Genomic DNA, 13,547 nt, shown 5'->3' on the forward strand with positions numbered 1-13,547 from the left:
CAATCCGGCTCTCTTGTATAATTAATACTCCCTCCGTCCGGAAATAATTGTCCTAGAAATGGATGTATCTAGACTTATTTTAGTTCTAAATGGCCGCCCGCGGATCCCTTTGTCTTCCTCATGTCCCTCAGACACTTGCGGGGTCGACGAAGGTCCTCGGATGAGACGAAGCAGCAAACAAACCACCTGAATCCGCGGTCGTCGCCTCGGCGGTGGCCTTTATGGGTCCCAAGTGGCGGCGGCCTCCCGTGTTCTACTTCTCCTCGATGATGGCGGCGGACACGGAGAAGCTAGCCACCAACTCATCGCTCTCCTTGCACCCGGCTTCTGTCTCTACCTGCATGGCGCTGCTGCAGGCTGGGAGGCGCGCCCACAGACACGGGAGGCGTGGCCACCGCAGACACTGGTGGCGCGCTACGACGCGGCAGCGACGGCGCCCGTACCGGTGTGCTAGCCGCCGTGCCGGCGTGGAGCAACTCGCCACTCCTCATCAAGCTGAACTGGAGCGGCGAGTTGCTGAACCACGCGCCTGCTTCGGGCGGCAACTGGCTCCGTCGGGCCAAGCGAGGTTGGTGAAGCACCGAGCGGCCTCGGCCGTATCAGTAGGGCTCGGCGGGCCACCCAGCCGGGTAATATGCCGGAGAACGGCTCATCAGAAGCCATCGGAAGAGTGGAGTAAATGGTGAAGGAGGAGATGGGCGAGCGGCGGAGGGGTGCGATTCTTGCCCGCTGTCTGTCTGGCCTCGTGTAAATAGAGGGCGGACAGTAGGAGCTTGGCCGACGTCTGGCCTCGTTTAAACTGAGGGCGGACGGGAGGAGCTCGGCCGGTGTTGTTAATTCCGGCCCGCTCATGAACGGACGTGTGGCAGGAGTAGGATTCTCGGTTTGCATGCGGGTTAAACGAAGGGGTTTAATGGAGGCGCCGGGCGTGCAGCGGGCGGCGCAGTACTATTTGATTTGACAGCGGTAATGAGCCATCAAATCACAAAGGCCCTCGCCTCTCATGAAACCGACCGAGCTAGACTGCCCCGCCCTCTAGCCTTTTAAAAAATGTATATACTCCACTTTTGTACAGTAGTAGTATCGATGGATTGGGCCATGGAGCAAAACTTGAAATTAAAAAAAAAAGTGGTACATATAGAGAGCGCTCCTCTCCAAATTATGCATATAGTACTATTAAAAAGGCTTGTCACAATAATGGTGTCCAGCACAAGTGCACAACCCACCCCTCAAATAAAACTAAGCACCCTGGAATTCTTTGACAAAACTAAGCACCCTGAAATTCTTTGACAACTAAACTGCTGGCTATATGATGTTGGCCATATATATTGTACGTATATAATGTGAAGAAACGAGTGGTAATACTATACTAACTAAAAGATGAAATGTAAGAAATACTAGTATGTACGTACTGAAGAGTTAAAGTAACAAGAAGAAACATAACATAGTTCTGCTGGGGGCTCACCACATCACACCCCTCAAATTAAATTAAGCACACCTGAAATTAAACTTTGCAACTATTCCGGTAGACACTGTATTGGAACCACCACTACTGGAATCAGCTAATTTGCCATCTGCCAGCTCTTTGCCGTCTGCTAGCTGACGGCAAAGAAGCTCTTTGCCATCAGCTACACATAAACAGATGGCAAAGAAAAGGCTGACGACAAAGAAGCTCTTTGCCATCTGCCAGCTCTTTGCCGTCTGCCAGCGGATGGCAAAGAATCTTTGCCGTCCGCTGGCAGACGGCAAAGAGTGTGGTGGCCCCCACCCCCCGCTCGTTTGAAAAAATCATAACGGCCCACCTCTTTGCCGTCCGCTAGCAGACGGCAAAGAGGCAAAAAGGCGGACGGCAAAGGCTGGCGGACGGCAAAGAAGGCACTTGACTAACGGCACGTACCCCCCGCCCGTTACTCACTTCGTCCTCGCGCCCTTCTCCTCCCACCCCGCCGCGCGCCGCCGCCGCCCGCCGCGCGCCGCCGCCCCGTCGCCCCTGCCGCCCCGTCGCCCCGCCGCCCCGGCTCCCCACCGCCCCGTCGCCCCCCCCGCCCCGGCCCCCCGCCGCCCCGCGCCCCACCGCCGCCCCGGCCCACAGCCGCCACGGCCCCTCGCCGTCCCGGCCCCCCGCCGCCTCCTCCACCGCCCCGGCCTGGCCCCCCGCCCCCCATCGCCCCCGCCGCCCCGGCCCCCCGTCGGCGCGGCCCCCGCCGCCCCGCCTCCTCCACCGCCCCGCCCCGGCCCCCCGCAGGCCGGGCCCCCGCCGCCCCGCCTCCTCCACCGCCCCGCCCCGGCCCTCCGTCACCGGCCCCTCCCCGACCCATCGCCGCCCCCCACAGTGAGCCCCTCCTCCCTTTTTTTTCTGTTTTTTTGTTTTTTTTTGTTTTTTTGTTTTTTTTTGTTTAAGTTTAGGTTTAATTAGTTTAAATAGTTTAGTTTTAATTAGTTTAGGTTTTTAGTTTAGGTTAGTTTAGGTTTAGGTTAAGTAGAAGGGGGAAGAAGAAGAAGAAGAAGAAGAAGAAGAAGAGGAGGAGGAGGAGGAGGAGGAGGAGAAGGAGGAGAAGAAGAAGAAGAAGAAGAAGAAGAAGAAGAAGAAGAAGAAGAGGAGGAGGAGGAGGAGGAGGAGGAGAAAGAATAAGAAGAAGAAGAAGAAGAAGAAGAAGAAGAAGAAGAAGAAGAAGAAGAAGAAGAAGAAGAAGAAGAAGAAGAGGAGGAGGAGGAGGAGGAGACACCCCGAAGCCCCGACCCCGAAACAGCACCCCGACCCCGACACGGCACCCCGACACCTACACGACACCCCGACCCCCGACAGGACACCCCCGACACCCCGACCCCGAGAACCCGACCCCGACCCCGACCATGACCCCGACCCCGACACCCCGACCCCAAGCCTGACCCGACACCCCGACCCCGACACCGACACGGCACCCCGACCCCGACCCGGCACCCCGACCCCCGACACCGACACGACACCCCGACCCCCGACACGACACCCCCGACACCCCGACCCCGAGACCCCGACCCCGACCCCGACCCCGACACCCCGACCCCGAGCCTGACCCGACACCCCGACCCCGACCCCGACCCGGCACCCCGACCCGAGACCCCGACCCCGAGACCCCGACCCCGACACGGCACCCCGAGACCGACACGACACCCCGACCCCGACACGGCACCCCGAGACCGACACGACACCCCGACCCCCGACACGACACCCCCGACACCCCGACACCCCGACCCCGAGACCCCAACCCCGACCCCGACCCCGACACCCCGACCCCGAGCCTGACCCGACACCCCGACCCCGACACGGACACGACACCCCGACCCCGACCCGGCACCCCGACCCGACACCCCGACCCCGAGACCCCGACCCCGACACGGCACCCCGAGACCGACACGACACCCCGACCCCGACACGGCACCCCGAGACCGACACGACACCCCGACCCCCGACACGACACCCCCGACACCCCGACCCCGAGAACCCGACCCCGACCCCGACCCCGACACCCCGACCCCAAGCCTGACCCGACACCCCGACCCCGACACCGACACGGCACCCCGACCCCGACCCGGCACCCCGACCCCCAACACCGACACGACACCCCGACCCCCGACACGACACCCCCGACACCCCGACCCCGAGACCCCGACCCCGACCCCGACCCCGACCCCGACACCCCGACCCCGAGCCTCACCCGACACCCCGACCCCGACACCGACACGGCACCCCGACCCTGACCCGGCACCCCGACCCGACACCCCGACCCCGAGACCCCGACCCCGACACGGCACCCCGAGACCGACACGACACCCCGACCCCGACACGGCACCCCGAGACCGACACGACACCCCGACCCCCGACACGACACCCCCGACACCCCGACCCCGAGATCCCGACCCCGACCCCGACACCCCGACCCCGAGCCTGACCCGACACCCCGACCCCGACACTGACACGACACCCCGAGACCGACACGACACCCCGAGACCGACACGACACCCCGACCCCCGACACGACACCCCCGACACCCCGACCGCGAGAACCCGACCCCGACCCCGACCCCGACACCCCGACCCCAAGCCTGACCCGACACCCCGACCCCGACACCGACACGGCACCCCGACCCCGACCCGGCACCCCGACCCCCGACACCGACACGACACCCCGACCCCCGACACGACACCCCCGACACCCCGACCCCGAGACCCCGACCCCGACCCCGACCCCGACACCCCGACCTCGAGCCTCACCCGACACCCCGACCCCGACACCGACACGGCACCCCGACCCCGACCCGGCACCCCGACCCGACACCCCGACCCCGAGACCCCGACCCCGACACGGCACCCCGAGACCGACACGACACCCCGACCCCGACACGGCACCCCGAGACCGACACGACACCCCGACCCCCGACACGACACCCCCGACACCCCGACACCCCGACCCCGAGACCCCGACCCCGACCCCGACACCCCGACCCCGAGCCTGACCCGACACCCCGACCCCGACACTGACACGACACCCCGACCCCGACCCGGCACCCCGACCCGACACCCCGACCCCGACACCACGACCCCGACACGGCACCCCGAGACCGACACGACACCCCGACCCCGACACGGCACCCCGAGACCGACACGACACCCCGACCCCCGACACGACACCCCCGACACCCCGACCCCGAGACCCCGACCCCGACCCCGACACTCCGACCCCGAGCCTGACCCGACACCCCGACCGCGACACCGACACGGCACCCCGACCCCGACCCGGCACCCCGACCCGGCACCCCGACCCCGAGACCCCGACCCCGAAAAGGTGTTCTTTGGCCTTCCAGAAGCCGACGGGGTCATATATTTGTGAATTATTAGTTAGGTCATATATCTTTCGATTTTGTTATGAAAAACATCATATATAATTGTGTTGATCGGGTAGTTTTAAATGTGCAGTTGTTTCATCGCTGCGAGGTTTGGTGTTCGACGACCTCGCCGTGCGTTTGACGAGCTCTGCCCCTTCATTCGTGGGTGAGCACAAATGACATGTCCTCCTCCCCCATTAATTATTTGATCTATTCCGATGAAACTTGATAGCTCGATATATATGTGTCCTGAATCATCAGTATGCGTAACCAATATGTGTCTCCCGTTCGAAAGCGTCATAGTTATAAATATGCATGCATTTGCATATTTATAACCTTGATTCTTTCGAATTGTCCAACGCTATCCATGGACAGCCCGAGTATGTTTAGATTGGGTTCGTTTTCCCATATGCTTTGCTCCGGATCCGACGCATAAATTTCGTCAGTGCCTCCCCTGTTGTTCTCCGGGTACACATCCTCTCTGTTTATTGCAGAGACGTGTATCAGGAGAACAGCGGGGAGGTGCTGCCGAAATTTTGCGTAGGATCCGGGGCATAGCATGGGAAAATGAACCCAATCTAAACATACTCGGGTGGGATTAGGACCTATCATTACCTATTAGAGTGTAGGTTGCATGGACGTAATAAAATTGACAAAGTAGATCAACTGATGAATACATACATGGTGAATTATATATATTTATTTGTTGTGTGTCTAGTAGCTCTGAAAGTCAAGATGAGTGATCGTGCGTGGATGTACACCGGTCACACTGGTCAGAACAAATGGAGCACTGAATGGTTCACAAAAACCAAGGGGTTTGTGCGAGCCGCATTTGCAAATGGCCAGAGGAAAACCTGGTGCCCCTGTTTACGGTGCGGCAATTGGGAAAAGAGGACAGAGGCTGAAATGGGCAAACACCTGCAGAAGAGTGGTTTTACGCCCGATTATACGGTGTGGACATTTCATGGTGAGTCTGCCCAATGTGACCGAGCTGAGGTGGATCGTCGTCGCACCGACGAGCATGGTACCGGTATGGAAAACATGGTGCAAGACTTTGATGATGCTCGGGATTCGGACGAGGAGATGGAGGAATCTGCAAAGGCCTTCAATGAAATGTTGGAGTCTTCAAAACGTCCGCTCCATGAGCACACTGAGCTATGTCAGTTGGATGCCATCTCACAAGTAATGGCTCTGAAGGCTCAGTTCAACTTGGGCAGAGAATGCTACGATGCAATGATGACAGTATTTGGACGCTTTCTACCCAAAGGCCATGTAATGCCTGCACACCTGTACCAGTCGGACAAAATCCTCCGTGCACTGAAGATGCCCTATGATAAGATACATGCCTGTGAGAAAGGATGTGTCTTGTTTAGGCTTGACTATGCGGACTTGAACTGTTGTCCCATTTGCAAGTCTTCCAGGTATGTTGTGGTAGACAACGGTATGGGTGAGAAGACACAGACCAAAATCCCCATTAGCGTTCTTCGGTATATGCCAATCGTACCAAGACTTCAATGCCTTTTCATGGTCGAAGAGACGGCCAGACAGATGACATGGCACAAAACGGGCAAAAGAACCGAACTAGATGCAGATGGGAATCTGATGATTGTACACACATCGGATGGTGTTGCGTGGAAAAAGTTTGATGAATTACATGGTGACAAAGCGGCAGATCCGAGGCATCCTCGAGTCGGCATCAGCACGGATGGGTTCAGTGTGTTTGGTATGATGGCAGCCCAATACAGTTGTTGGCCCGTATTTGTATTTCCACTCAATCTCCCCCCCGGACAGATTATGCAAAGAAAAAACATTTTCCTGACGTTGATAATTCCAGGGCCCAACTATCCGGGGAAAAATATGAATGTGTATATGCAACCGCTGAAGGACGAATTGCAAGTAGCCTGGGATAATGGGTTCAAGACATACGATGCCTATAGCAAACGGAACTTCATAATGCGTGTCTGGTACATGTACTCGACGCATGACTTGCCGGCGTATGCGCTATTCGTTGGCTGGTGTGTGCATGGAAGGTTCCCGTGCCCCACATGCAAGGGAGCTCTTGAGTTTGGTTGGCTTCAGGCCGGTCGCAAGTTTTCTTGCTTCGACATGCATAGACAGTTCCTGAATCCTCGCCATTAGTTCAGGAAAGACAAGAAGAACTTCATCAGAGGTAGAGTTGACAAAAACTCTGCACCACATGCATTGACAGGCCAACAGACCCTGAATCAGTTAAACGCTCTCGAGCCAGATCCAGAGCGTCCAGGGTACTTCAAGGGGTATAATTCTAAGCACGCCTGGACTCACAAAACATGCTTATGGGATCTGCCTTACTTCAAAGACCTCCTTTGCCCACATAACATCGACGTGATGCACACTGAGAAGAATATTGCCGAGGCACTTTTTGGTACATTGTTCGACATAGATGGGAAGTCAAAGGATAATACTAAGGCTAGAGTCGATCTGGAGGCGCTATGTGACAGGCCGTTACAAAACATGAAAGAACCGAAAGGAAAGCAAAACTGGACGAAGCCAAAGGCATGGTTCAATCTTGGAAGGCCAGCTATGAGGGAAATTATCTTGTGGGTGAAAATGCAGTTGATGTTCCCCGATGGGTATGCAGCGAATCTACAGAGGGGAGCCAGTCTTGATAAATTGAAGATATTTGGTCTCAAGAGTCATGATTGGCACATATGGATTGAGCGGGTAATGCCGGTGATGTTGCGTGGCTTCATCCCTGAGGATGAATGGCTAGTACTGGCAGAACTCAGCTATTTCTTCCGTGTTCTTTGTGCGAAAGAACTATCGCCTGGCGTGCTAGAAGAAATGGAAGAGTTGGCGCCGGAGTTGATCTGCAAGTTAGAGAAGATCTTTCCACTGGGCTTCTTTAATCCAATGCAACATTTGATTTTGCATCTCCCGACCGAGGCAAGATTGGGGGGGCCCGTGCAAAATCATTGGTGCTACCCAGCTGAGAGGATGCAGAAGACACTTCGACAAAAATGTAAAAATAAATGTAGAATTGAAGCATCGATGGCTGAGGCATTCATCACTGAGGAGGCGGCAAACTTCGTGACAGCACACTACGAAGCCAAAAATCGTCATTTGCATAATCCGAAGCCTGGGTACAATGCTGACGACCCTAAAAAGGGTGGATCCAACCTCAGCCTATTCAAAGGGAATCTCGCACCAGCCAGTGTTTCAAATCCAGTATCTTTGGATAACGAAGAATGGCGGACCATTTCGTTGTATATCTTCAACAACCTGATAGAAGTGCGGCCGTACATCGAGTAAGTTCTCGGTACATAGTTTCGCAACTTCTATTTCCTTTGAACTGCTCTTATTCCTGGATATTTCATACAGTCGATACGTCGCCTTATTCTCGTATGGAGCGGTGATCCAAAAGGATTCTGTCGAAGAGTATGAGCTTCTCGCAAAGCAAGGAGGCGGCTATCCCGGTTTCATCTCTTGGTTCAAACAAACGGTAATTTCTATTAGACTTGTAGGCTAATTTGTAGGCGGCTATCCCGGTTTCATTCGCTAATTTGTGCGTAATGCAACAATCCTTTCATATTAAACTTGTAGGCTAATTCAGAGTCTATGGACGCCAAATTGAGACAAGTCGCTAATGGTTTTGACTATAAGGTCCGTTCATTTGACAAATACGACATCAACGGGTATCGCTTTTGTACCTATGGCAAAGAGCTATCTATGGCCGACCGAAAGTCTACAAATTGTTGTGTATCTGCTATCGGCGAAGGAGGTACCGAGTATTATGGGAGAGTTGAAGCAATTTATGAACTTCTATTCTATGGTGAAAACCCACCAAATGTCGTAGTCTTCAAATGTTATTGGTTTCAGCCGAAGGAGACTAGAAGGACTCATGAACATATAGGGCTAGTTGAAATCAACCAAAGCACCCATTTAGATGTTCCTGATGTCTATATTACGGCTCAACAAGCGAACCAAGTATTCTATCTACCGTGGGCCTGCCAAACTAATCCAAATCTGAAAGGTTGGGATGTCGTTTATGAAGTGCCGCCACGTGCTAGACTATCTCCCCCAAAGGAAGAGGATTATGAACCTCACATTAACCCAGACACATATGAAGGAGAATTCTTCCAAGAGACACGTCTTTCCAAAAAGCGTTTCAAGAACCGCTATACTTCACCCCAAAACATTGAAGTAGACAGCGATAGTGAATCCGACATCACCCCAGAGGAGGAACAAGAAGAGCCGGAACAAGAAGAGGTTACTGCTGCGGATGACCTGTCATTGCTTGACCGATTACGTCAAGGTGGGCTTGCACATGTTGATGCCACTGAACCCTATGAGCCCGTCATTGATTATAGTGATGATGATGATTATGCATTTATTAATGATACTGATCGAGATTATTCGTAGTGTCAGGTATTAAATTTTTTAATGTTGTACTTGATGATGATACACTTAAGTGATACACATATTATTATTCATGTCGGTCTTTTTTTATGTTGTACTAATTTCGTTTACTGTTTCTCATGGCAGGTGTTGAAAGATGGTGGGCGCTGGTCGGGAGCGCGCCAAGGCCCCTTCTTCGTCGGCGCGTGGTCTGAGGTCTTCGATTCCAGACGTACCTCTCCGCCGAGCGTTGCTGGACAGTATGTCCACACCGCCGGGCCCTTCTTCGTCGACCGCGGTGCCCAGCAGGGGACGAGGTAGGAAGAGAGGAGGTGGGGCACGTGGTCGCGGGAGAGGAGGTAGGGTGACTGCTAGGGCACCTTCCTCGCCGCCACCCCCAGCTGTTTCACCCGAGCACGTGACTGCTAGGGTGGACTCGTCCGAGGAGGAGGCTACACGGACTCCGGTCCACGAGCCTCGGGTCCACGGGTCTTGGGCCCACGAGCCTCGGGTCGACTGGCCTTCGGCCCACGAGAGTTCGGCCCACGAGACCCCGGAGGAGCACACGTCCGGATGGGGTACCTGGCCGGATCAGCCCGAGGAGCTGAGTGGCCATGCTGATGATGGCGGGGAGCCAACTGATCTTGAGGAGGAGGGTGGCACCGTGTACCAGCGTGGTGCTACACGGCTCCCGTCCATGCCGGCGACCCGCGAGCAGAGGTGGTTGATCTTCCCTGATGGGGAGAGGTACGTAAGTGCATTTAATATTTTTGTACCTTCTGCATTCACGTTTCTTCAAATAACTAATGCGTTGGCCTTGTCATGCTGCAGGAGTTGGGACCACCATCATAGTGTCCGCCGGCCCAACTCCGTCCTTGGAGTTCTTTGCCGGCAAAACTTCCCGGGGTTTGTCACGTTGCCTGGTGAGGGTCGGCTTCCAGAGCTTGGGTTGAGCTGGGAGCACTACGTGGCTGCCCCGGCCCCGCCGGATGTCATTATCGACGGTGTCGTGTGCGACACGAGGGCAGACATGGTGATCAGGACGTTCTGGGTAATTTCTCCTTTACACATTTCAAAATCTTCAACTAGCTAGTTATTAATTGTACTAATCAATATTGTCTCATTTGATTGCAGACATTCTACAGGTGTGAGGAGGGATACGAGGAGGACAGCGCAAATGTTATCCAGAACGTCTGCAAGCGCCTACTCCAGAACTTACGGCACGAGGCTCGGGTGCAGGCTGTTCGAGACTACTACGCCTTGCGTGGTATCAAGAAGACCAAGCCGGCGTGCCGCGATAAGTTCCTGAGTAAGGAGCAGTACATGAAGGTAATTCTTAAGGCCTTCTACTTAAGTTCCTTCATTTAGTAATTCTTAGCCGTAGCGCTCAAGTTTCTATTTGCTAACTTAGGCGCCTCCGAGATGGTGTGCGGATCGGATGGATTGTTGGGAGGTGTTGGTCGATGAGTGGTGCTCACAACAATGGCTAGCCCTCCACAACCAGGTCAAGGACAAACGTGCCCAAATGGAAGGTGTGCCACACCATCAAGGCAGCTCCAACTTATATCAATTCGGGCGCAACTGGGTATGTGGTTTGCTTCATGATTCATGCAATTCATTCATCATGCTAGCTTGAGCCCTTTAATTACTAATTTTCATTGTTTCTCTCTTTCAGGCACGCCACAATAAGGCGGATAAGGTGCCAGAGGTGTACGACCTGTATGCCATGGCCCACACTGGCTCTTTCAAGAAAGTCAAGGCTTTCTCTCACTCTGACCTCGATGATGCAAACAACTTCACCAACATCTCCTCCCACAACAAGCTCGTGAGATATAGAGATGAGGGGAAGGCGAGGAAAGGGGAGGACTTTAACCCGAGCCAGGGTCCCATTGATCCAGAGCTGGTGATGATATCTGGTGGCGGGAGGTCCCATGGCTCCATAGCCATTGGAGATGGACTTATCCGTTGTCCTAGCACTCTCCCGGAGATCAAGGCGCGCCAGTCGAGCTCCGTTCCTGAGATAAGGCCTCGTGAACGGCCAGTGCAACTCGCCATCAAGGTTAGTGATACGTACTCAGTTATGTTTCTCCATTACATTGTGTGCGCTTCCATCAATGATTACAAATGGTCATGTGAGTGGTGTTGCAGGCTGCTATACAGACTGAGAGAGATAGAACGGAGAAACTTCTGGCGGAGGCGGCGGAGAGGCAGCGGGAGATGGAGGAGAGGACGAGAAAGATGATGGAGGAGGAGAGGGCACGGAATGACATGGAGGCAAGGGCCATGTACGAGCTCCTTGTGGTAAGTTTCTTCTGCAGATTACTTGCTAGTCTTAACATTTGAGTCTCATTACTAACTAGTATGACTCTGTTCTGAAAACCAAATGTGCAGTCTGTGTGCGAGAAGTCCGGTCAGCCCGCTCCGCCGATGCCAGTGATTGCTCCTGGGAGCACGGTGAGTTTAGTTTGAATGGACATTAGTTGGTAGTCTTAACATTTGAGTGTCGTAATGCTAACGAGACATTGGAAATGATCTCTGTTGCAGCTTAACTCCAGAAACGCATCGCACGATCCTTCTCCAGGTAGCGGCACTAGCCACCCCGCTCCTACAGCTCCCTGATCACGGTAAGTTTCTCTAGTGTTTTGCTTAACAAATGCATAAAGACCTAGACTTAGCTTTATTTCCTCCAATATGCTTACCATAATGACCTAGAGTTAGCTTATTTTCGTCCAAAATGACCCATTTTACCTAGGTTAGCTTATAAATGATGCAGTTCATCCAAGTTAGCTCAAAAATGACCCATTTTACCTAGATTAGCTCCTAAATGATCCATTTTACCTACGTTAGCTTTAAAATGGCCCATTTCACCTACGTTAACTCCAAAATGACCCATCTTACCTAGGTTATCTCATAAACGATCCATTTCAACTAATTTAGCTCATAAACGATCCATTTGACCTAAGTGAGCTAAAAAACGATCCATTTCACCTAAATTAGCTCTTAAATGATCCATTTCACCTAAGTTAGCTAAAAATGATCCATTTCAACTAAATTAGCTCAAAAATGATCCATTTCAACAAAGTTAGCTCAAAACCGATCCATTTCAACTAAGTTAGCTCAAAAACGATCCATTTGACCTAAGTGAGCTAAAAAAGATCCATTTCACCTTAGTTACCTCAAAAACGATCCATTTCACCTTAGTTACCTCAAAAACGATCCATTTCTAACTTTCTTATTTTGCCATTTTGCAGATTTCATTATGTGCTGGATGGATTGCTTGTTCTACTCTTCTTCTTCTTGTCTTCTCATTCTTGTCTTCTCATTCTAGTCACCTTAGCTATGGAGTGCTACTTTATGTATGGATGGAACTTCTTTATGTATGAAATGATGGATGGACCTTGTTTATGTATGAAATGATGTATGAACTTGTTTATGTGATGAATGCCTGTGAAATATATCTATATGTCATATATATTTTCTATGCAAATTGTGGGATTTAACAAAAAACAGAAAAAACAGACAATATGCAGGCTCTTTGCTGTCTGCCACCGACGGCAAAGAGCTCTTTGCCGTCTGCCGCGGACGGCAAAGAAGCCACGTGGCAGCCAACTGTGCTTCCTGGGAGCTGACCCATTTGGTCAGTTTGCTTACAGTGGCAGACGGCAAAGACTTTGCCGTCCGTGGCAGACGGCAAAGAATCAGTGGCAGACGGCAAAGAACCTGCCATCTAGTGACATGTAGATGACATCATAAGGCGGACGGCAAAGACCAGAGAAATTTTGCCGTCTGCGGCGGACGACAAAGGTCTGCCGTTAGCCACTTAACGGACTGACAGCGCAATTATTGCCGTCCGCCGCAGACGGCAAAGAGCCTTTGTCGTCCGCCTCCAGGAAGCAGACGGCAAAGCAGCTGTTTACCGTAGCCTTCTTTGCCGGAGCCTTTTGCCGTCCGCGGCTGACGGCAAAGGTCTGTGCCGTCCGCCTTTCGAGCCTTTGCCGTCCGCCGTGGCAGATGGCAAAGTAGTTGTTTCCTGTAGTGCACCATGAGCAACGACACTGCCACCTTACTCGGAGTCCTCGTCCACGTCCTCGACTTCATCCTTGTCCCTCTTCCTCTTAGCCGATACTTCTTTGCTTGAACCACACATTTGGCTGTTGCTCTTCATCCAACCCTTGTAGATATTGAAGCAAAGGTAGCCATCCATTGCAGCGTAGTGGATGTGGTCTATATCTAGTACATTCCGCTGCCATGCATGACGATGAAACGTGTATGGAGGTTTCTCCAGTTTACCGTACGAAGGATGAACCA

This window comes from Aegilops tauschii, chromosome 5, assembly GCF_002575655.3.
Source record: "Aegilops tauschii subsp. strangulata cultivar AL8/78 chromosome 5, Aet v6.0, whole genome shotgun sequence".
Lineage (NCBI taxonomy): Eukaryota > Viridiplantae > Streptophyta > Magnoliopsida > Poales > Poaceae > Aegilops > Aegilops tauschii.